Source organism: Pundamilia nyererei, unplaced genomic scaffold, assembly GCF_000239375.1.
Source record: "Pundamilia nyererei isolate P.nyererei 1_Seehausen unplaced genomic scaffold, PunNye1.0 scaffold00511, whole genome shotgun sequence".
NCBI classification, from domain to species: domain Eukaryota; kingdom Metazoa; phylum Chordata; class Actinopteri; order Cichliformes; family Cichlidae; genus Pundamilia; species Pundamilia nyererei.
The window spans coordinates 36,482-39,738 of record NW_005187912.1 but is presented as its reverse complement, the minus strand read 5'-3'; positions in this window follow the sequence as shown (position 1 = coordinate 39,738).

Genomic DNA, 3,257 nt, shown 5'->3' with positions numbered 1-3,257 from the left:
TCCACTATCTAATATCTAGTTTTTGTTTCCTACCTGTAGGGTGACAGAGGTGGTCCTCCGGTTTGTTATGAGCAGAACAGATTTGTCCTTCAGGGTGTCGCAACATGGACTGAGTGATGTACGTTGGGCAGGACGGCCAGTGTTTACACTCAAGTTTCTAAGTTTGTGGACTGGATCAATGCAACCATCAAAGCCAACTAAAAGCTATCATCCGTAATGCGGTTGTTGAGGATGTCTTAACATGTATACGTTGTTCTGCTCTGACATGAACGTTTTTATAAAGTATTTTTTATTAAGTATGGATACACATTAAGTAGTGCATGAAAATCACAAATTCTGCCAGAGAAGAAAAATACAAGTTAAACAAAATCAGAAAATCACACTTTATACAAGATGTTCTGATTTAAAAAAAAAGACTCTATTTATTATGTTATATTATAATATTTGGTGATTGACAAAAACTGAGTTTTGAAGAGAAATGTAGGAAAAGTGTTCCTAAGAAAATGAATAAGAACGAGCACGTTGAAATGGATGTTCATGTGGGATTGAACTAATGACAAATGTATGTGAACTAAAATAGCAAAAACTTAATGTTAACTTAAAGTGTATTCATATGTGGCTGAATGTTTATCTGTGTTGGAATTAGTGACAAATTAAGTACAAGATAGAAGAGAAGAAAATGTAATGTAAGTCAATTTAAAGTGTAAACTTTGTTTTACATTATGAAAAAGCCAGAGAAAGGAATGATGATATGATGTTACTGGACATCAGGTGATGGTATGTCAACAATGTAGATTGCTTTCTTTGCAAAAGAAAACAGCATGTGCATCAAAATAAACTATTTAAAGCAGTGAATTTTGAGTTCTAAGCATCCCAGCAACTATTCAGAAAAGCATTTCTATTTTCAATAAAATTGAAATGGTTACAGATTTTTCTTCTTTTCTTGGTGTCACTCATTTTCTTTAACATAACTTTCTAATGTAATGATGTTGTCTCTTGTTGTTTCTGTCATTCTCTCTCTCTCCCTCCTGGTCTTTTCGTGTGCTACTGCTGTTGCGATGTAACTACCGCCCCTGTCCCCTCGGGCACAAACACAAGGCTCTGTTTGTGTCTCCCGTCTCTGCTCAGCCCAAACACAAGGCTAACGTGCAGCATGAAGCAAAAAAAAAAAAGTGAGAGAGCGAGAGAGCAAGAGAAAGAGGAAAAAACCCATGGCTCCTAATAAGGACCCGGCTCTAAGAGCCATTTCATTCACGACCGACCCATCACTAACCTGTACACTCAGATTTACATATGAGACAACATTACGACAACAGTCGTAACAAAGTCCTCCGTCTCTCTTTGTTCATTGTTGCATCGTCTGTGTTACCTACCCCACATCCAGTTTAATTTTGTCAAGTCATAGTGAAAGTCTTATTTATAGTTTCCTAGTTTAAGTTTAGATTTTCCCTCACACCCCCAGATGGAGAAACCTTTTAAACTTAAACGCGCTCACGCATACAGGTGTACACACAGGCGCTCACATACACAAACCTATCTTCCTTGGCTGCTAACTTAAAGCATATTGTGCACTGTCGGTCCTCCGTGCCACTTAGTAACATTCAATATTTAGTATTTACTGTTACTTACATGTATCTAGGTTGTTGTCTCTATCATGTTGTGCTGTTTGTTTTCTCTTTTCTTCTTTTGACGGGTGATCAAACGGATTTTCGCAGTGTCTTCTTTTACCGTCTCCCCTACCCCTTTGCTTCCTTTCTCCGTTTCCGTATGTCTGTCTAATTTGTAATAACTTAAAAAAATAACATAAATAAAGAATGATAATACAGACTAATCAAGTGGAACAACATGGCATTGGCATATTTTCTCCACTTGAAAAAATAAATTCGTTGGGCTCTTTCCTGTCCTTCAGACAACAAGCGTGATTGCTAAAGTACCGAACGGGACAGGCAAAGACAAAATAAAGAAAGAAAGATGTTCCCTCATTTTGCCTTGCTTCTTGTCTGTGAGTGTTAGCCCCAAAATAAAGGCTTGTTTTTCATTAACCTCCTAGGACCTGGCGTCCACATACGTGGACATCACATTTTGGGTTATTTAGACCAAAATACTGAATTTTGCTCTACAAGGGCCTGATATCCACTTACAAGGACATTATACTGCTACTGTTTTATGGAAAATGTAAACAGATATCCTCATATGTGGCTCTCATTTTTCTTAGAAACAAAAACTAGAAAAAAAAAATCTGGTAATTCTTTATTTTTACATTTATCGGGTCCCAATGAGCCCAAATATCAAAGAGAAATTTAAAATGCATGCCGTGGATAAGTTCGGGTCTTAGGAGGTTAAGGTCAGTATGCACCTGGGTCCACCTCACTCACTCCGCTCGGTCTGCTCCGCAGGACGTGACAAAGAGTGAATCTGTCTTCAACCATCTCGATGAAAATACTTTGTGTGAACAGGTATCATTAGTTTGTTAATTCTTTTCAGTGATAATTATTCATGTTTGGGGTTTTTTTTTGTTGTAAATCTGGCTGTTTAAGCCACGCTTGCTAGCTTGTTAGTGCAACAATATAGCACAATGCTAACACAAGCTGTGTTAGTTAGCACATGCTAGCTAACACAAGCATGATAGCCTAAAATGAAAGACATAGCTAATTCAAATATATATAGTGTTCATAATTTAACCTCTGCACATAAGCTAGTTGGGATCTATCACAGAAACAGCATGTCGTGATAAATATGCATTTTATGTGTGGTTTGAAATTTGTAAGTTAAGGAATTGCTGTAACTGTATATTTGCATTCTTCTCTACTTTGTAGTTCAACTGTTGCACAGTAGTTTACCTAAGCATTTGATGTATGTTTTTGGTACACATGGACAGATTTTCTATTTGTCATTATTTTTTTAAGTACATATTTATCGACTTAAAACACTTGGAGACTGGGGCTACGTGCACACGTACACAGGTATTTTTGAAAACTGAGATTTTCCGTTTTCGTTTTAAAAAATAATCCCGTCCACATGTAAACGCAAAATTGAAGGAAAACACTGCTAGGAACATGCCAAAGCAACAAATGGCGATATATTCCTAACCGTGTAGAAATGTTGGCCAATCAGAAGTCTAGAAGTCTGGGTGGGAAAGCGTACACAAAGATGGCACATAGTGTCATGGTCCTGGGTCGTTGACCCACCGTTTTGTGTTTATTCTGGTTTGTATTAGTTTAGGGTTGAACCTGTAGTTTGGTGTATTGTCAGCCCTA